Genomic DNA, 21,412 nt, shown 5'->3' with positions numbered 1-21,412 from the left:
AAATTAGTGCTATTTGACCTTTTTTAACCTGCAAAAATGATTTCATGTGGTTCACCTATATTATAATTGATTTCTCTGGCCTTATTTTCATTGACATTTAAGCTATTTCCAAATGTTCTCAATTACTAAAAAATTTGCAGTGAATGTCTTTGTGTTTATATCTTTGCACACATCCATGATTGTTTTCTTCTGGTAAATCCTTCTGCACTAGTTGTGTATTGCCGTGTAATAAGTTTCCACAAATTTAACAGTTAAACAACACATTTTTTATTTTACGGTTTCACCAGGTTAAGCTGGTTCCTCTGCTTCAAGGTTTCTTTTAGAGCTGCAACCTAGGTGCAGATGGGCACTGGGTCTCATCAGAAGACTCAGTTGGGGAAGGGTCTGCTTTCAAGATCATTCAGGTGGTCGTTAGCAGGATTCAGTTTCTTGCTGGCTGTTAATCTCACCTCCCCTCAATTCCTTGCCAAGTGGGCTCCTTCATAGAACAGCTCACAGATTGAAAGCTGTCTTCATTAAAGCTAGCAAGGAAAAGAGTCGGAGAGTAAGATAAATGTTGCAATCTTATGTAACTTAACTACAGACATGATAGCTCATCACCCTTGCCATATTCTATTGGTTAGAAGGAAGCCCTAGATCTTGCCCACACTGAAGGGGAGGGCATTATACAAGAATGTGAATACCAGGAAGAAGGGATTATTAGGGATCATCTTGGAGTATGCCTACTACATTCTACAAGTGGATTGCTAGACAAAATGATGTGAACATTTTTAGGGTTTTGAGATTTATTGATAAATTGACCCCTGAAATAGCCACATAATCTTCCCATGAGGAGTAAACGAAAAAGCTTAGCTGCCTAAAGTCTCACCAATGCTATCATCATTTTTAAAGTCTTTTCAATTTGATAAGAAAACCAAGATATCCTGTGTTTATTTGCATTTATTTGAGAGCTCATTTATTTCTTCTTTTGTAAATTGCTAATTCATATTTTTTGCCCATTAAAAAAAGGTGTTCAAAATTTTAATAGAATAAAGATTAACCATTTGTCTTTAATGCATATCTTAGATATTTTTCTGATTTTATCACTTGTTTTAAAGTCTTGGCTGTAAAATTTACAAAAATATTTAATTTTTAAATGGTCAAACCCAGCAATAATTTACTTTGTAATTTCTTCTTTTGCTTTTTCTCCTAAAAATTCCACCACCCCCAAATTAGATAACCATCTAAAGTTGATTTTTGGTAGCAATTAGTAATTTTGTTGTCTCATTATTTATCTTTACTCTTTAATCCATAGTTCATCTTCTCCTCACTCTTCTTACCTGAGCAATGAGTGATGTTGTGATAATATCCAATAGTGTGTATCCTGATTGGGAATGAGGGGTCTCCTCACAAGAAAGGGTATTAGAATCTCTCTTGTTGGTATGGAAGGAAAGGATGGAGTATGGAAATACCGATCCTGTTATTTCAGTTTTCTACATTAATTAGAACTTCTGAGGGAAATTGTAAAATAAAAAGACAGTAGTGAGTGTCTTTTTCAAGAATGTCCCCAGTGTTTCACCATTAAGCATGGTGTTCTATGTAATAAATATTCTTGATCAAATTTATTTCTTGTGCAAAGACATTTCAAATACATCTATAACGAGTGTTGACTTTGGGGAGGAGAGTGTAAATTTAAATGATCCCAATATTTTTTCTTACTTGACTTTTTGGAATAAATCTCATTGGTTGTGGCCCTCTTTCTCTCTTTAAAAACTTCTGTTTTCCAGTTGGCAATAGTTTATTAATAATTTTGACATTTGTATTTAAAGTGAAATTGATTGCTTATTTATCGAGATTAGGGTTATGATAATCTCAAATACTTTGGGAATCTTTCTCCTTTCTCTATGTCTTGATATAATTTATGAGGTATAATATTGCTGGTTCTTGGAGGTTGGAAAGATCTTACTCTAAAGTAGCCAAGGCCCAAGACTTAACAGAGTTAACCATGTAACAATCCTTCAGATTCTTTGTCATTAATAGTCTCATCAATTTTCTGTCTTTTATGTTAATATGGTAATTTATGTTTTGCCTGTAAATTCACCATTTTTTTGATAATTTAAAATTATCAGCTGAAGTTACAATAGTCTTATAATATTTAAATCTAACTTTTGATCTGTAATTATATTCCTAATTATATGTATTCTTTGGTTCTTGCTTTATCCTTGGTTAGATATGATGAATCACCTATTTTATTGTCGATTTTTTTCAAGATCCAGTTTATATATCCATCCTGTTAGCTTTCAGTTTTTAAAAACTTTATTAATGTCTTCAGTTATTTTTATTAGTCCTTCTTCCTCTGTTTTAATTTTTTTAATGAAAATGTTCATACACACTTAATATTCCTCCACCTTACTGGATTGATTTTTCTTGGTTTATTGATTTTTCATTCTTTCTTTTATAATAAAAAAGCATTTAACACTATGAATTTTCTACTTAGTATAGAATTAGCAGCACGTATTAATAAACTTGCTATGTAATTTTCCCAATGCCAATATGCTCAAAGTCAGCTATAGTTAAAGTTCTCAGTCTTGTTCCAACTATATAGAAGAAACACATACATTCATATATATCCTTCGGGTGTTTTTGTTTAAATATTTTAGAAACAATTCTAATATTAGTTTGTTTCACAGATTTGGTTGTCTGGATAGTAAGATATGAGATAGAAATTAGCATGCAAGGGACTTAGGAGCAAGGAGCCTTGGGGTCAAGTGACGTTTGTGGAAGGAAAGGAAAGGGAGCAGAACTGGGCAGAGGGAGAAGTTGAGTTGCAAGGAGGGCTCAGCGGAGGCCTCAGCCCACCCCACAGAGACCTCTGAAGGACTCTTTCAAGTTGTCTGGAGTTGGGAACAAGAGGACAGGCCTTTATTCCCCACACCAATCATTGAATACAGGCTGCCTCAGGAAGGGGACATGGCTTTGGACTCTTCAGTGGGAACAGACTCTCGAGAGGGCTGACAGCTGATGCTGTCTGCTGGAAGGACCCTCAGTGGCTGGGAGAATACACTCTTCCTTGTTGAATATGAATCTGGTTGGGGCATCCCGGTCTCCATCACAGTTGCAGAATTTCTAAGTTTGAGGACTTGTTTGTTTGGTGCTCAAGAACCATGTTTATTCTTCAGCACTGTAAGAATCTAATGCATGCCTGTTACTCAAACTCACCAATTTTACCTACTTGGTTTGTTGAATGTTAAAGTGGCCTAATAAAATGATGATTTGGCTGTTTCTCCTTGTATTTTTATTTTTCATAGTTTTTGCTTTATACCTTTTGAAGCTGTGCCATTCAATACAGAAAAATCTACAGTATTACATCTTCCTTATGGCTTGAATCTCCTGCCCCTGCAAAACCCCCTCTTTCAATATTGTTTTCTCTTGCCTTGAATTCTATGTTTGTGGACATTTTCGCCCCTGGTTTTTTTGGTGTGTCTGATAGATCTGTAGCCGTACTTTTATTCCTAATCATTTTTTGTCATTTTTAAGGTGCATCCCTTATAAAAAACATGCAATAGACTTGGGTTTTTACTTTTGACTCACAACTGAGAACATTGGTGGTTAGCACTGAAATGTAGTCCCTTTACAATTACAGTCAAAACCAATATAACATCTTGTTTTATTAGGGAAAATTTTCATGCTTCTTTAAATTTTACTTCATTTCCTGTCTCTCATCATATGAACTATGTAATTCTTTATTTGATAAATTTCTTACTTGGCCACAGTATATTCTTGAATAATTTTTTTCAGAGTGTATAAATTAAAAAATTAAACCTCACATTTAAAAAATGTGGCTTTGGCCAGGTGTGGTGGCTCATGCCTGTAATACCAGCACTTTGCGAGGCCGAGGTGGGTGGATCACCTGAGGTCAGGAGTTCGAGACCAACCTGGCCAACTCGGTGAAACCCCATCTCTACTAAAAATACAAAAATTAGCAGGGCTGTGGTGGCACAAGCCTGTAGTCACAGCTATTTGGGAGGCTGAGGCAGGAGAATTGTTTGAACCCGGGAGGCAGAGTTTGCAGTGAGCCGAGATTGCACTGTTGCACTCCAGCCTGGGCAACAAGAGCAAAACTCTATTTCAAAAAAAAAAAGTGGCTTTTCTCCTCTTCAATTGGAATATTACCTTCATTAACTATATAATTCTTGGGTCACATTTTTTCCCCGAAAACTGCACTGTTTGCATTGTAGAGAAGAAATTTGGGGCCTGCCTGATTTTCTGTTTCTTAGCAGTAGTGATTCTGCCCTGCTTTGCTGGTAGAATTGCTTCTTTGTTATTGAAACTAAAAATGTTTGACCAATATATTTGTTGCTTCTCATCATTTTTTTCCCTGAACTTATTAGGTGCATTTAGTCTGCAAATAGAAGTAATTACTCAGTCAAGCAAAGTTTTCTTCACTGTTTCTTGGTACTCTTGCTTCTCTTCCCATTCTATGATTTTGGGTGTTGTGGATCCATGCTCTGTATCTTTTATTTTTCCTTTTTCATTTCCATGTTTCTGAGTTTTCTTAACCTTACCTTTATTTTTAAAAAATTGATCCTTTATCATTTTCAATCTACTATTTAAGGCTTCTATTACAATTTTATTTTTAATTGGGTCAAGTTGTTTTTCATTTCCATGGCATTTTCCAGATTTCATAGGTGCCCCTTTCTGATTATCCCCTCTGGTTACAGAGATGTGATGCCCTCTTTTATCTTACCAGGAACATTTCTAAACCTTTCTGCTTGTAGTAACTCTATATTGTTGAGTCTCCTTCTTTATCCCTTTCTTCCATACTTGGAGCCTTTTCATATGGCTAAATGTCTTTATCTGCTGGCCCCTACTTTAGAGAGCGAAGTCCTTGCTTCTAATAAATGGGAGGCCTACATGTGGTCTAAGAGGGACTTAGTCCACCTCTGATTGGATATTTCAGGCCACATGAAGGGAAAAGAGAAAACTCTTATTGTCATTTTCCTTTTCGTTTCCAAAGAGTCAACCTCTTGGAGAGATAAGAGAGACAAAGCCAACAATATCTTTGGCAAGGAGTTTTGCCTGCATGGAAAAAACTCTTTTTCTTGTTTGTGGGGAAGCTAGAAGTGGGGTCAAACTTCAGTCAGCAAGATCTCAGCAGTGTCCCACATCTTCACACTTCAAATGCTTTACAAACCAGTGCCACGGGCTCCACCTGTGGCCATCGGCTCCGCTTTGCTTTCCAAAGATACCGGTAGCTTCCAAAATTTGATTGCAGTGTCTTTGATAGCCCGCCCAGGCTTCCAGGCAGGTGTTTGTGAGGCTCAGCGAGGGTCTCTTCCATTTGCTCCCAGGCCGTCGTTCTGAGCATACAGCGGCTTGCAGCTGAGCTTGGGCCTCCTTCCATACTCTCTCTGACAACCCCACACCCTGCTGCTATTTTCCAATGTGGCTTTGGCTGTGAGAGCTTCCCTTCCTCAGCTTCCAGCAAAGACAGAGTGTCTTGAGGTTGAGTAAAGGAGTAAGACAGATTTCCCTCTGTGTGTATATTTCACTCATCATCTCAGTGGCAGTCTGGGGACCACCAGGGGAGGGAGATGGATGACACCCCTGAGGAGTTCTTGCTTGCCAGTTAGATTTCAAATAATGTCCCAGGGAATGATGGTCCAGGTTTAAGGGGGAAAGAAAGCAGAAAAAAATGTAGCTGAGTGCAGAAAAGACAAGGAAAGAAAGAAGGCACTGGACAGAAAGGAAAACGGTACCGCCAGGTGTTCTGTGATGCCCATATGTGCCTTCTGAAAGTACCCACTGCTCAAGCCAACTGTGTGCAGGGCTCCTACCACCCCAACTCGAGCTTCAGGGATATGATGGTGTTAAGGGTACTGTTTTGGGTGGGCTCCTTGTCCATTCTCTTCATTTCAGCAACTCAGGCTTCTGGGGAAAGAGGGCACACAAAGAAATTTCTGTCCCATTCCTGAAAGGTCTTAGAAATGGATTGTGTGTGTGTGTGTGTGTGTGAGAGAGAGAGAGAGAGAGAGAGAGAGAGAGAGAGAGAGAGAGATCTCTATCAGAATGAATGTCACTCAGACTGCAAAATACCATACGGTGTGAGGGGGAAAATGCCCCAGGAGTTAAGGATTGTCATCAGAAAACAGATTTTCCTGTCCAGAATGCAAAATGGATATCGGGGCCTGGTGGGTGGAGCTGATGGGGAAGCTGGGAGGCAGGGGGGAGACACAGGGTGTCACCAGCCCTTCAGAATGAGGATTGGATTTCTGTTGAATGCTTTATGGATGTCTGTAAGCCTCTCCATCACATTACAGTCTGGATGAAAAATTATCCACCAAGGAAAATAGATTTGCGTGAATCAAGATTTCATTGCCAAGGGCCAGGTTATCACATGGAATTTCTTTGTGGGTCAACATGGCTGATTTATTTATATGTGTACCCTGTGGGTGTCTATTAGGCCTCCCAGATGGTGATCACCATGGGGACAGCTGGCTTATATATATGTGTTGCTGGGGATGTGGTGGAACTGAAGCTGAACATTTGCCAAAGAGAAGGAGAAGGAAAGCATGGAAATGTATCTGGGCTGCTTCTAAGCACTCAAGGCCAGAGCCCAGATCTAGGACTTGAAATATCTGGGTTCTCATTCTAATTCCATTCATTGCTGGATACGTAAATTTGAATAATAACATCACCTTGCTGAATTTCAGTTTCCTCGACCGTAAAATGAGGATAGTAATATTCTCTACTGAGTCAGCAGGTCAGTGAGGTATGATGGTGGCTGAAATACTATAGGAATGACTAACTTGGATAGGGATTAATAATGTGATTATGTCTATTTATTTAGTCATTCAACAAACAGTTATTGAGCAACTACTATGGGCCATGCACTTTGGTAGGTGCTGGGGAGGACAGCAAAGATCAAGGAGGCACTGCCTCTGCTTTCTTTGTGTTGACAGTCCAGCGGCAGAACAGATAAGCAATTCTCCTCTACTTCGCCAATACACTTGATTTTTTATCCTTGAAATTAAAATTTCAAGATTACCAAGATTTCTAGATGTTTGTCTTGTTCATGATTTGTTCCTGGAACTCGCTATGCCTGTTTGACTTGCAGATAGAAGTTGTTCTCAGCTCAGCAAAGTTCGCTTCCCCATTTCTGTGTGTTCTTTTGTCTCCTTCTTGTCTGACAGTATCAAGTAGCCTGTATTCCTGCGCCATGTTATTTGTGTTTCCTCTTCATTTTCATGTCTTCATGGGGGGCTACAAGAGGGTTCTGTCCTCAGGAATTTACTAGTCGTTTTCCAGCTGTCCAGTTAGATCTGATGTATCATCAGCAATTTGTAGAAAAGCATTATGATTCTCTCTCACTGTCCCTTGGCCTCCAAAAGCATACTGTTATTATGGGAGCCAGGAGCGTGCAATTGAGGAGCTGAACAGGCCCGAAGAGGTCCAGCTGATCCCTTCAGGTGTAACGTCACCTACTGAGAGCAGATCTTGTCCACTTCAGCTTTACACCACAATGCTCAAAATGCAAGGCTACTGAATAGGGAGCTGAAGAAATAAAGAAAATCTGGGATGGGACTGGGTTCAAACACAACAAGCATCATCTCAGCTCTCACTTTTTGAAACACGTTAAGAGTTGGATCAAATCACTCTCATCACGGAAGTGGAGCACCAGCACGCCATGTCCTGCCGTAGGGTTTTCCCCTGCTCTCACAGGGGAAAAGATCAAAGCCAAGCTCAGTGGTGTTGCGGTCAGGATTGATACAACTGCACAGCATGCCAAGAAAGCACCATGTATGTTACAGCCTATGTAAATGGCGTGCTCTTGAGTACACGCAAGGGTGTCTCTTGGAGGGCCTGGCTGGGGTGGTCCCTGAGTGATGGAATTATGGGTGACATCAACTGTTTTCTTCTCTTTTTTTTTCCTGGGTATTTCAAATGTCCTATTATTTTCACATTTTTCCACTAGTATTATTATGTCTATACTATTATTATTATTTGTTTGTTTAAGGAGTTTAGTAAATCACTCATCACTTCAAAGTTTGAACCAATATGCAGGGCGCCCACCTCATCCCTGTTGTGTAGGACTTCCTCAGTTTTAGCACTGAAAGTTCCACATCCCAGATCTCCCTCAGTCTTAGACAAACTAAGATTGTTGGACACCTTACCAAGGTGGTGTATAAACCATGCAGCAGATTAATAACCAAACAAAAACCACAGAGTATTATCATAAATATCCAGTGCTGAACTTGAGAAGGCTGCAATAGAAAATGTGACCTGGTTCTGAGGCTGAATTAGGACATTTGCCTTTGATATCTGAACTAAGTCCTGAAACCTGAAACCCACATTTGCAGGTGTGGCTGGAGAGAGAGAGAGAGCTTTGCTCAGCCACCCATACACCAGGGCAGGAAACAGCAGGTGAAGCACACGCGTTGACCCACATGCCAACAAAGCCTGTCCCAGTTATTTCCATTCTCTGACCATTAGGCTGCCAACTTCCTTATAGAAAGGAGTGAATATGTGGAGGACAGAAGGTCAGAAATGGTAGTTATATGTAACTTTTCCCATATGGAGTAAGAGTGGCTAGAAGTCACCTCCCCTAAGGGTCAAGACATGTATGTGAGGAAAGGAGAAAAAAGTCACCTGTCCCGACATTAATAACAAGAAGAACAATAATAGTAATAGCAGCTACTTTTTATTTTTTTATATAAGTTATTGGGGTGCAGGTGGTATTTGGTTACATAAGCTCTTTAGTGGTGATTTGTAAGATCCTGGTGTGCCCATCGCCCAAGCAGTACACACTGCACCGTATCTGTTGCCTTATCCCTCGTCTCCCTCCCACTCTTGCCTCCAAGTCCCCAAAGTCCATTGTATCGTTGTTATGCCTTTGTATCCTCATAGTTTAACTCCCACATGTCAGTGAGAACATACGATGTTTGGTTTTCTATTCCTGAGTTACTTCACTTAGAATAATAGTCTCCAATCTCATCCAGGTCACTGCAAATGCTGTTAATTCATTTTTATGACTGAGTAGTATTCCATCAAATATAGATATATATCACAATTTCTTTATCTCTTCACAGATAGATGGGCATTTGGATTGGTTCCACGATTTTGCAATTGTGAATTCTGCTGCTATAAACATGCATGTGCAAGTATCTTTTTTGAACAATGACTTCTTTTTCTCAGGGTCATACCTAGCAGTGAGATTGCTGGATCAGATGAATTACCTTTTATTTTTATTTTTATTTTGGAGGAGAAGGAGTCTAACTCACTCTGTTTCCCAGGCTGTCATGCAGTGGCATGATCTCAGCTCATTGCAACTTCCGCCTCCTGGGTTCAAGCAATTCTCCTGCCTCAGCCTCCTGAGTAGCTGGGATTACCACAAGCACCACCAATCCCAGCTAATTTTTGTATTTTTTAAAGTAGAGATGGGTTTTCACCATGTTGGCCAGGCTGGTATTGAACTCCGGAACTCAAGTGATCCACCCACCTCAGCCTCCCAGAGTGCTAGGATTATAGACGTGAGCCACCATGCCTCACCAGCTACCCTTTATTGAGTACTCATTATATCCAGGCATCATGTTATGTTTCTTACATATATTAGCTTATTTGATCCTTAATAATTCTATGAAAGGTACTTATATTATCCCTATCCTTCAAATGAGGAAACTGAGGCATAAAGAGTTAAAGCCATTTGCCCAAGACATACACTTATAAGTGCAGAGCTAGGATTCAAATCCAGCTCCATGTGGATCTAATTAGTTGGAGTCACACCTCTAAATTAATATGACTTTGGTTGAGCCCCTTAAATTGTTGATGCCTCAGTTTCCTCATTTGTCCAATGAGGATTATATACCCTGATTAATCTTACAGAGATATTCTGAAAATCCAGTGAAATGGTGGGTAGGAAAGTACTTTTCACATCTTACCCATATAAATTATTTTGACATAACTTACATAATATCAATGACATTTCAATTTCAAGAATAAAACAATGAGCCATACGGGTTTAAAAGACAGCCCTGCAGTCTGGATCCCATGGACATTTCAAAGTTGCACTCTGTATTGAAAAGCAGTCAGGTGATAAGCTGAGGCTTGTTTCCAGACCAAGCTCTCTGATCTCTTTAGCTTTTGTAGGATGCCTTTGTATTTTCAGAGAGATCTAAGGTGGAATGGGTATAAATGGAGTCCAACCAATGTCCCACTTGATTTCTGATTGAAAATCAGGTAGTGTTGAGACTCCTATTTTTAGAGAGGGAATAGTGGGACAGAGGTGGTTAGATGCTCTGGACGGCGGTCAGAGGGTGACGAGCATTCTCTGTGAAAGCGGAAGAATGCCACCTGTCTACAAATAGCAATCTGAGCTCCATCTTCTCAGCATGACTTGGTCCTACCAGGGGCCTTGCTTTAAGGCAGTGGGGAAAGGGTGGTGACAAATCTCTCCAGGACCCTCTATCTTTTGGAAAATTTAATGTCATTTGTGGTCATATAACCAACTTCACAGGCAAAGAATGACCTTGGAAATCACCCAGTCCAATGCCATCATTTGCCAGATGACAGTAGTCTTAGAAAGACTCCAAGACTTTCCCAAGAACACAGAGTTAGTGGCAGAGCCAAGAACAAGAACTCAAGTCTCCTGACTCCCAGGTCAGTGGTCTTTTCATCTGACTAACTGCCCTATAATGAAGTTTGAATCCCAAGTTGAAGAAGCAGGTTGTACAGTGAGGTGGGTGGGCTAAAGGGCTGTAGGCAGGCCTGGTGGGAGAGGAGAAGAGAAGAGGTCAGAGGATGGGGAAGAAAGAAAACCAGAGGAAAAAGAGGAGACATGTAGAAGGAATGGAGAGGCAGTGACAGAGAAACATGATTTGCAATAAATAGGAGAGATGCTATGAAAAATTACTTTTTGAACGGTGTTTAATTGGTTTATGAGTGTAATTCAGGTGCAGTTTGATTTGATTCAAACTTCCGATGTGTGTGACCCACCAGGACGCTGCCAGCCAAGCAACAGCAAACGACAGATCTGAGGGGAAGAGGGGATGGTGGACAATGGAAGATGAAAGAGAAGGAGAAAAAAGGAGAGAGCAAGAGGGGATGAGAGGAGGAAGAGAAAAGAACGGAGAAGAGGAAAGAAGGGCGGGAAGAGGGGGGGAAGGAATGAGAGTGGTGGAGGGGAGTTTGGAACTGAGGAAAGAGAAAAGAGGAGAAAGAAAAGAGGAGGGAAAGGAGATAAGGAACAAGAAAGAGAGCCAGAGCTGGGGGCATGTGATGGAGTGATTATGAGAGGTGTGAGAGGGAAAGCAAGGAGCTAGGGGAGAGGGGAGTTTGAGAGACATGAGGGAAAATAGAAATACAGCAAAGAGGCTGGTGAGGCTGCAGAGAAACTGGAACGCTTTTACACTGTCGGTGGGAGTGTAAATTAGTTCCACCATTGTGAGAGACAGTATGGCTATTCCTCAGAGATCTAGAGACAGAAATAACATTTGACCCAGCAATCTCATTACCGGGTATATATCCAAAGGAATAGAAATCATTCTGTTATAAAGATACATGCGTGTGTATGTTCATTGCAGCACTATTCACAATAGCAAGACATAGATTGAACCCAAATGCCCATCAATGATGGACTGGATAAAGAAAATGTGGTACACATACACCATAGAATACTATGCAGCCATAAAAAGGAATGAGGTCATGTCTCTTGCAGGGACGTGGATGGAGCTGGGAGCCATTATCCTCAGCAAACTAACACAAGAACAGAAAACCAAACACATGTTCTCACTTCTAAGTGGGAACTGAACAATGAGAGCACATGGACACAGGAGAGAAACACACACTAAGGCCTGTCAGGATGGGGGAGGGAGAGTGTCAGGATAAATGGCTAATGTATGCTGGGCTTAATACCTAGGTTATAGGTTGATCTTTGCAGCCAACCACCATGGCACACGTTTACCTATGTAACAAACCTGCAAGTCCTGTACATACATCCCAGAACTTAGTAAAATAAAATTTAAAAATAAATAAATACATACATACATACAGCAAAAAGAAGTTTAGGAAGACCTGGGAGACCAAGGAAGTCAGGGGGCTCAGAGCAATAGATGCTGAGAGACAAAAACAAAGAAAGGACAAAGAAAAAACAAAGGGCATGAGGAGAGAAGAAAAAGGCACACACACACACGGCCCTGGACATCTCCTGATGCCCTTGAGGACCCATTGGCCAGACATTCCCTGGACTTCTGACACTAGAGTGGCACCAGGAGCTGCCACTCTCCAGGCTATTTTCCAACCCAGGAAGACTTTCTATGTCCGTGTTGCTAGTCCCTCCCCAAACCCTCTGGTGACAGAGCTGGTCCTTAGATGCAGCTCCTGGTGGGTACCTTGGCAGATGAGGAGGGCAGGCTTGGGCAGTTACAGACAGTAGCATTTCAGAGCTGCACATGCCCAGAGTTTTTATTAAAGTTAATCCTCTTCCTTTCACAGATGGGGAGACAGGACTCCAGGGAGGGGAATGGAGTCAGAGGCAGAGCTTCCTAAGCCATGTGTCCTGCCTCCCAGAGCTCCCACAGCAAGCTCTTGGTACAGTGCCATGCCGCGGTTATGGGCACGAGCTTTAGACCCAAACAGACCCAGCTGTGCAGACTTGGCCAAGTCCTTTAGCCTTTCTGAGCCTCACTTTCTGCAAAATGTAGATTGAGACAGTTCCTAGGGCTGCTGGGAGGAACCAGGGAGATAAAAATATATGGAAAATATCTAGAAAAAAAGTCTGGCACATACAAAGTGCTTGATATGTCATGATTATTGCTATTAATAAAAGAGAGCACCTGAGACCCCCCAGCAGAGTTGGAGTGGGGGCTTCTCCTCAGCTAAAATTTCAGAAGGGCAACGGGAGCGTCGTGGGTATGAACATGAAATTTATGCATCAGAATGTTTGGATTTTGTTCCCAGCTCTGCCACTGAGTGACCTTGAACAAGTCAATTACCTTTCTGTGTCTCAGTTTCTTCAGCTGTGAAATGGGAATGAAGCTAATTCCTACCTCCCTGGATTGTTCATGAGAATCAATACAAAGGAAGTACTTAGAACAGGGTCTGACCCATAGTAGGTGTTAGATGTATGATAGCTCTCATTGTTAGTATCATTGCTAGGCTTGGCTATATGGATGTGGGGACTGAGATCCAAAAGGTGGACATGCCCAAGGTCACATGCAGTCAGTGCAAAGCTGGGATTTGAACTCGGATCTGCTTACAGGCTCAAGACTTCCCAAGACTCCAGAATCCCTGTTCAGAAATCTTTCCACATTGCCACACTTTCCAAAGTGGAAGACCCACCCCCCACCCCTTCCCCACAGCCAGCACCACGTCTTGTTTCTTCTGACTTAAACTTTAACCATATCTTTGATGAAAATGCGTCCCTTCCATAAGGAGAAAGGGCAGAGTGTGTTATCATCAAGACTTAGGAACTCCCAGAAGTTTGTCTCTGTCCCCTACACCCCATACTCCTCTTACACACACACACACACACACACACACACACACACCCTGCTTCTCCATCTGTAATTACAGAAGCCAACTCCATGTGGTTGGTGGTAATTGGTTGGGAACCCTGGCTAGATTTTCTCCAATGCCAATTCCAAGGACCTGTAATTTTCACCATCGCTGCGTGACTTTTTATGGAGCTGGAAGATGCATGGCACAGCTAATGAGCTGTAATTTTGAAGAGCTTCTGCCTTGATTGAGACTAATTATTTTTTATAAAGAAAATAATTAACAATCCAGGAGACCCACCGATGGGGAAAGGAGGTCTGCTTTGGGCACCATTACATCCCAGGGCTGGGTTTAGAACCTCTTGAACTCTTCTCAGCCTGGCCTGGACAGAGTGAAGGGGAGCAGTGATCCTGTCTTCACCCTCATCAACGAGCTTTTGTCATGGGTTCCTAGGGACAGGAGGAGGAAAACCAAAGTCTGAACTCAGCCAAGAAAAAGAGATCTCTTGACCTCTATCTGAAACTCACCCAGAGAATCTGGGAGCTAGAAGAGACCCTGGAGCTCTGAAATAAGTCTGGCAGTCTAAGTTTGGATTCCAGCTATCTAACCTTAACTTCTTTGGGTTTGGGGTTGTTAGCAGGCCCTGGAAGAGTTATTATTTTTTTTTCCTGAGACAGAGTCTTGCTCTATTGCCATGCTGGAGTGCAGTGGTGTGATCTCGGCTCACTGTAACCTCTGCTTCCTGGGTTTAAGTGATTCTCCTGCCTCAGCCTCCCAAGTAGCTGGGACTACAGGCACACGCCACCATGCCCAGCTAATTTTTGTATTTTTAGTAGAGACAGGGTTTCTCCATGTTGGCCAGGATGGTCTTGAGCTTCTGACCTCATGATCCACCCACCTTGGCCTCTCAAAGTTCTGGGATTACAGGCGTGAGCCATCACACCCAGCCCCTGGAGGAATTTTGTATGAATTAAATGAGATAACCTGTGGAAGAAACATCTAGAGCTGAATGGAGACATCTCCTAAATGATTTTTCTAAGTGATTTACAGTTCAACATCATCATTGTGCAGTCAATGACCAAAGAAGGGAGAGCGTTTAACCAAGGACACTCAATTTGCAGCAAAATCAGAATCAGAACCCATGTCTTTTGAGGCCTCTGTGTTACTATTTTCTGTTTGTATGTTTGCTTTTAATTTCACCATGGTGAATTCTCCATTATCCAGTCTCTCTGAAATATCTTGAACACTGATGATACGGCCCTTATTTAGCCTGAATGATCTGGATACAGCTTGGTCTTCTATTTCACAGGTGTAAGGAAGCAGCACAGCCTGGAGCATAAAAATGTGTGGATCCTGTCTTCACACAGTTCAATGTTTTATGGCTTGGCTACACAATTTCTTTGCTGGATAATCTTGGGAAAATCTCTGAAACTTTTTGTGCTCAGTTTCCTTTAAAATGGAAATATTAATGAAATTTACCACAAATTTTACTGAGATAGTGAGCATAAAGTGACATTTAACAAGCATGTACATCTATCAGCTAATGCCACAATACTGCTGTGTAACAAACCACATCCAAACTCAATGTCTTAAGACACTACTCATTTTTTATGTTATTATTAACTTTTTTATTATTTACTTTTGCATATTTCAATAGGTTTTTGGGGAACAGGTGGTGTTTGGTTACATGAAGAAGTTCTTTAGCAGTGATTTCTGAGACTTTGGTGCACCCATCACCTAAGCAGTGTACACTGTATCCAATGTGTAGTCTTTTATCCCTCACCCACCTTCCACCCTTTCCCTCACCAAGTCCCCAAAGTCCATTGTAACAATCTTATACCTTTGCATCCTCATAGTTTAGCTCCAACTTATGAGTTAAGACATTAATCATTTATTCTCACTTTTGCAACTGCAGTAAGTTTATCTAGGCTGAGCCCAGCTGGGCTTGGGTTTAGACCTGTTTCACATGCACACATTCCCTTAGACCAGTGGTGACCTGGCCAAGTTCCAACGTGATGGTAGAAGTGCAGGAGAGGCAAGTGGAAAAACACAATCTTTCTTAAGGTCTGAGCCTGGAGCTGGTATACTGTCATTCTTTCCCTACTCCATTGGCTGGAGCAAGTCACATGATCAACCCCAATACTGATAGGTGGGCAAATAAGCCAATCCCTAGTAGGAAGAATAGCAAAGTCATATGACAAAGAGTGTGGAAAACACATGAGAAGGAAGCAGAAGAGAGAACCATAATGCAACCTGCCACGGTACACAATCAATGCTAGCAGTTCTTATCAAAGACAAATGTTGCAGCTCCAAAGCTTGAGAGAGAATTCTGCCTTCCTTGTGCATGCCACTTTGCAGTTTTCAGAGTTTTCCTCTCTCAAATATTCTTTTATGTTGCCCCCAATGCAACCCTAAGAATTAGAACCTCTGTTTTGCAGTGGGGACATTGGATCTCAGGATGATAATGGAGCTTGCCGCAGACCACAGCTGGAGAGGGTGGAAAAGCCAAGACCCACCTCTGGGTCTCCCTAACCCAGTCCCAAATCATGGGTGAGCCCATGAGTCCAAGTGAAGGGAAATAATTCCCAGTGGCCGTTACCTTGCTTCTTCTTCCTAAAATCACGTCATTAAGACACATTTAGCTAGTCCATGTGATGGAGGTGAAGGAGCTTGATAACACAGTGAGAATAAACATGAATTGTGAACTCTGGGAGATATCCTCACCATCTGCCTGGGGTAGAGTTCTCAAAGTCTCTCCTAGTGTTTAAGAGCATGGGGAATCCAAGGCAGAGAAAACTAGATTCAAATCCTGCCACCAGCTCTCCTTCATTATTTGTACCTGGACATGTGAATTCTCTGAACCTTGGTTTGCTTACCTGTAAAATAAGGATAATAATAATAGCAATTGCTGGCCGGGTGCAGTGCCTTGTAATCCCAGCACTTTGGGAGGCTCAGGCAGGCTGACCACTTGAGGTCAGGAGTTCAAGATCAGTCTGGCCAACATGGAGAAACCCTTTCCCTACTAAAAATACAAAAATTAGTCTGGCCTGGTCGTACTTGCTTGTAGTCCAAGTACTCTGGAGACTGAGGCAGGAGATTCGCTTGAATCCAGGAGGCTAAGACTGCACTGAGCCGAGATCATACCACTGCTCTCCAGCCTGGGCAACAGGGCCAGACTCTGTCTCAATAATAATAATAACAGCAATTGCACCAAGAGGTTATGAGGACAGATTCATTCACTCAAGATGTATTTATTAGCTACCTACAGTGTACCAGACACAGTTCTAGTGCTAGAGATGTAGCAATAAATATAGGAAAGACTTTGCCCTTATGAAGCTTAAATTTCTGTGGAAGAAGACAAGTTATAGACAGATACACAAATAAATATACAGTATGATAGTAATAATGAGTGTAAAGGAGAAAAAATCACACACAGTAAGGGGGATAGGGAAAGTCTGGTATTGGGCAGGGATCCTGGGTTACTTTTTACATCTGGTGTTTAAAAATCTCACTGATGAAGTCATGCTTGAGTAAAGAGTCAAAAGAAGTGTGGAAACAATCCAGGGGACATCTGGGAGAAGAGTATCACAGGCACATGCAAAAGCCTGGTGGTGGGTGTATACTTGGCCAGTGTCACTGGAGCAATTTGAGGGAAGAGGAACGTGGTAAAATGAAATTAGAGAAATAACAGGGAGCCAATTTGCACAGTGATTTTTTTGTTATCGTAAGGACTTGGCTTTATAATTTGAGTGAGATAGGAAGCCTCGGTTTGAGGGAAGGACTGACGTGATCTGACTTTCACTTGAAAGGATCGCTCTGGCTGTGGGACAGGGCTCTGCTTTCAAGGGCTGCTGGGGATTTTTCTCAGCATAGCCAATCGCGTAAGCAAAATCCATCCTGATGCCTCAGTGGGTGTTCATAAATTTTCCTCTTGAGGTAATATGTGTGCCTTTTAGAGACCTTGCAGTTCAATAGAGTGCATATGGTGGAGCTTCCAGCAGAGAGACGGGCCTGTAGGGGAAGTATCTTGGGTCATGCAAGCTCAAAGCATACATTGCCTTGTATCTGACATAGCTTATTTGTCGGTGTCTAACAGTTTGGTGAGAACAAGAGCCATGTCTGCCATTTTCCACTATATATCCAGTGGGTGACATCTTGGCTGGCACCTAATAGATACTCAACAAATATTTGTTGAATGAATAGATGGACCTCAAACAATGTTATCTAGAACTGTGCCATTCAATATGGTAGCTACTAGCCAACTGTGGCTATTTATAGTTACATTAAAAATAAATAAAATTAAATGTTTATTATTAAATGTATTATTTAGTTCATATTAATGCATTATTAAAATTAAAAGTTAGTTTTCTAAGTCACCCTAGCCACATTCCAAGTGCTCAGTAGCCACATGTGGCTCTCATATTGGACAGAAAGATATAAGATGCAAAACATTTCTATTGTCAGAGAAAGCTTGCAGAATTAGAACAGTGGTTCTCAACCAGGAGAAGCCCTTTCCCTACTAAAAATACAAAAATTAGTCTGGCCTGGTAGCACTTGCCTGTAGTCCGAGTACTCAGGAGACTGAGGCAGGAGAGTCGCTTGAACCAAGGAGAATGTTTTCCTCCAGCAGAATTTGGTAGTGGTTGGAGGTGTTTTTGGTTGTCACAACTGAGGGATTGCTACCGGTGTCTGCTGGATGGAAGCTCGGGATGCTACTCAACATTCACAGTGCTCAGGACAGACCCCCAGTAGTGCCATGGTTGAAAAACCACGTTGTAGATTATCAGTCTCTAGGAGAGCCCAAGGATTTCTACCTGAAGCAATTTGTATTTACATAAGATTATGATGCTATTTTGTGGATTACATAAGACGCTGTTTTGTGGGTTACATAAGACTGTAATGCTATTTTGAGTGTTGTAAATATGTGAGCTCACATATTTGCAACACTCAACAGTTCACAAAGTTGAGTTATCCAATGTAATCCTCCCAATGCTGGGAGAAAAGTCCAAAACCACTCCTACTTTATTGGGGAAAAAAAGCAAGGCCCAGAGATGTGTCTCCGAGGGCCCTGAAATGGAACTCAAGTGTGCAAGTTACAGGAAAGCTGGGTTTTTTTGTCTTAGTTAAGGGAGAATTTTTCCAAGCATTAGAGGTTTCTGAAAGTAGAGGGAATGAATTTGCTCTTATTGAAAGTACTCTGAGATTACTCCATGGGGCCGTATTTCTCAAAGTGCCCACTAGACTACAAAAGAAAAACTCCACGACCCAAAATTTCTAAGAAAGACTACACAATACACAAAGAAGAAAATACACAGAAAAGAAAAATTCCACGACCCAAAATTTCTAAGAAAGACTACACAATACACAAAGAAGAAAATACACAGAAAAGAAAAATTCCACGACCCAAAATTTCTAAGAAAGACTACACAATACACAAAGAAGGCCTTCTTTGGCCTTCACATTGCACTGAACACATTAAAGGCACTGATAAGTCCTGCTGCAACAAAATCTCGTTCTTTTGCTTAATCTCATGTTTCTTAATCTCATTTGAGTACACAATCCCATCCCCACTCCATGATAGAGGAGCAAGCCACTATTAGCCTATGGTAGAACCAGTGTTTGGCGGAGTACATTTTGGTACATGCTTTACAGCATCATCAGACATGGTAGGTAATATCAAAAATCCGTCTGTCTTCTGGGTCCATCCACACTTCTATTATTATCCAGGTGACCATGGGCAAGTTTTGGTATTTGGTGAGAAGCATCTAGAGTGTGTGGATTTAGCCTAAATGACTTACCCATGGCCACACAGCTAGAGTGTACCATTTTAGAGCTTGGCTGGCAGTTATTTATCATTTTCCTCTCTGCCTCTTGGGAGTCTATTTGGATCCGTGTGAAGTCTTTCTCCTCAAGAGGCTGAATCAGATGCAATGTGCCCAATTCATCTACATGATGCCACATACCCAAGGGGAATTACATCACCTGCTGTGTTTAGAATAATCACCATGGCAACCGTGGCTTCTCTCGTGGATGTGGATGGTTCACTTGTAGCAGTGATGGGTGCTAGCTCATGCAAAAGAGAGGGACAGGCAGTGAGTTTTTACTCCTAAAGATCGTTAGCTTTCATGTCTGTCTGGTAATAATTGTGTGGGTGTATATGTCAACGTGCAATTTGGTGTTTCCAGACTCACCTGGAAAAGACATATGTAAACTACAAACTTTCTTTCATAGCTTAGTTTAATTCCAACCAAGTACCAGCATAGAGATTACCTAGGATGTTTAACTGTTGAGAGACAGAGGGGACATGGTGTAGTATAGAAAAAGAAGGTCCTTCGGCAGTAAATAAGTTGGAGATTGAAGTGCTATGTTTTTCAAAGTTCTGTACCCAAATTATTATTTGTCTGAGAGATTTGAGGTAGCTGCATAGAAACAGAGTGAAATTTCATGGAATCTCATGGTGAGAAAGTGATTGTGCTTTCAATTCACTTTCTCTCCTTCCAATTGTCAAAGAGTTGTCTCAGTTTGGGGCTACTGTGCTTTTAACACCTCTCAACACTTGCTAATCTTCCATTTTTTTTTAACAAAAAAAGGAGCAGGTGTCAGGCTCAGAGCCTGGAGTGAGTGTATAGCTGGAATTTAATAATGTTCTTTTGTTTTCATTTGTATCTATTTTAAGCCTTTCTTCTATTTAAAAACAGGACACTTACTTTTCATTTACAATTGTAATGTGAGCTTTTCTCTTTAATTACACGTATTAAGTTAAAAAGTAAGTCAATTGCAAAAATAATAATAAGCAAATAATAGTATAGGAAACATACATAAATGGACAGTAATCATTATTGGTCTTGTGTGAGCAGGTGAGGTTTAAGAAATGCTCTGTGGGAGACGTGGCTTAGGAGGAAGGAAACCTGGATTAAAAGCCAGCTCCATCATGCACTGTGTTGCCTTGAGAAAGGCTTGTGACTCTCTAAGTCTGTTTTTTTGTCAATTAAATGCAGATAATAAATTTCCTATCTTATCACATAGTCAATGTGAAATAATTATATAAAGCACATAGTAGGGACTCAATAAATGGAAACACCCACTATGTGTATTTTGTGACTAACATATCAATTTGTACACATGGTGCCTCTAAGGGTCCCATGTCTGGGGTAATACAACCTTGCTTGTGATCAAAATCCCAACAGTAGTATTTTTTTTTAAATGTTGTGAGTATGTAGTAGGAGTATATGTTTATGGGGTACATGTGATGTTTTGATACAGTCATGCAAAGCATAGTAATCACATCATGGAGAACACAGTATCCATCCCCTTAAGCATTTATGCTTTGTGTTACAAACAGTCCAATCATACTCTTTTATTTTTAAATGTACAATTAAGTTAATATTGGTCATAGTCACCCCATTGCGCTGTCAAATAGTAAATCTTATTAATTCTTTCTATTTTTTATACCCACTAACCTCCTCCTCCCCCTGCCAACCTCCTCACTGCCTTTCCCATCTGCTGGTAACCATTCTTCTACTGTCTGTGTCCATGAGTTCATCTGTGTTTATTTTCAGATCCCACGAACAAGTGGGAACGTGCAGTTTGTCTTTCTGTGCCTGACTTATCTCACTTAACATAATGATCTTCAGTTCCATTCATGCTGTTGCAAATGACGGGATCTCCTTCTTTTTAGAGCTTAATAGTATTCCTTTGTGTATATGTACCACATTTTATGTATCCATTCATCTGACAGTAGCACTTTTTGAGCACTCACTCTGTGCCAGATGCTGTTATAATCTTTAGATATGTATTATCTCCTTTAACATCCTCACTGATTCAGCGAGGTGGGGAATATTATTATCCCACTTCACAGACGAGGCACAGGGAAATAGAGTAAGTTACCAAAGTCAAACAACTAGAAAGTGGAAAAGGCAGACGTCAAATTCAGTCAGCCTAA

General features: G+C 41.1%; 1 protein-coding gene across 1 annotated transcript in view; it reads left to right on the top strand.

The window, feature by feature from the left end:
• The window catches only part of SRRM4 (serine/arginine repetitive matrix 4), a 171,787-nt gene that overhangs the window by 48,621 nt on the left and 101,754 nt on the right, over nt 1-21,412 (top strand). The window lies entirely within an intron of this gene.

This window comes from Aotus nancymaae, unplaced genomic scaffold (assembly GCF_030222135.1).
Source record: "Aotus nancymaae isolate 86718 unplaced genomic scaffold, 86718_ANA_hifiasm-v0.15.2.pri h1tg000021l, whole genome shotgun sequence".
Classification (NCBI taxonomy): Eukaryota; Metazoa; Chordata; class Mammalia; order Primates; family Aotidae; genus Aotus; species Aotus nancymaae.
This window is presented reverse-complemented; position numbering and strand designations above follow the sequence as displayed.